We start from the raw sequence: 1,044 nt of genomic DNA on the forward strand, positions 1-1,044 counted from the left end.
GCGATTTTCTCAGCTCACAGAGCGTTTCAGGCGATTTCCTGCCGCCTATAAACTCGACACAAAACTTGCTCTCTGGCATTCCTATCACTGTTTTAGTTCCCCTAATCTCAAACACATCATTTACACAAATTTCATGTGTTCTACATTTATGTGCCAGATTTCTGGTACAGGTCGGAGAGGTCGGAGATTTTATGGTATGGATGAATGACTTGTGATCGTGAAAATTAATTCAAATATTAGTCAATCACATCTTTTAAAGAGTGAATATTAGCGAATAGAACTTGTTAGGATTAAATGTTTGGGCTTTGACTCATTCCGACAATTTTTTTTCGAAATCACTGATCTAATATGAATATGTAGGTACAATTTTCAAGGTTACAAATTTTAAAATATCTTGACAGTTCGGTCAATTAGGCATTTCCCAAAAGTAGGATACATGTAGCACATAACCCTCTAATTTTCAAACACATAGCGAAAACCACATGACACAACATGAGTATAATTGCATCCGTGCCTACAAACACCCAAAAGGCTCGCACCACCGCAATAGCCACCTACAAGCAGTGTTCTGGAATACCCGGGTTTTCTAAAAAAAAAATTGGATGGGTCAAAGGGTTGTTGGGGTGGTTGGGTAATGAGGTTTTGTATCCCTATTCGCTTTAAAGATCAGCACCTAGGCACTATTATGAAAATGGTGTTAGCTACGCAGGAAGAGCAATTCAATTGTGCAATTCATTCGACAGCAGACCTCCTCCAGTCATCAAGGATCCGTTGGCCGCCAGGAGTGGCTTTCTTGAAATGGATGGCAACAGCAACATTCTTGCAGTGATATCAGTGTTAGCACTTTCTCACTTTGTCTTTTACAGCATCAGCAACACGCCTCGCCATGACAACTTCCACCCCTATCACGAAGACGTCCTTCCTTCCTATTCGATCAGGATTGGCTTATCCGATGTCATCCGTCTTGTCTGCCCAAGAATCCCAGCAAACCAAAGATGATCACGTCACTTCACGTGCACCGCGTGTCATCAACCAACGCCCCCC

This window comes from Phytophthora parasitica (genome assembly GCF_000247585.1).
Source record: "Phytophthora parasitica INRA-310 unplaced genomic scaffold supercont2.47, whole genome shotgun sequence".
NCBI classification, from domain to species: Eukaryota; Oomycota; class Peronosporomycetes; order Peronosporales; family Peronosporaceae; genus Phytophthora; species Phytophthora nicotianae.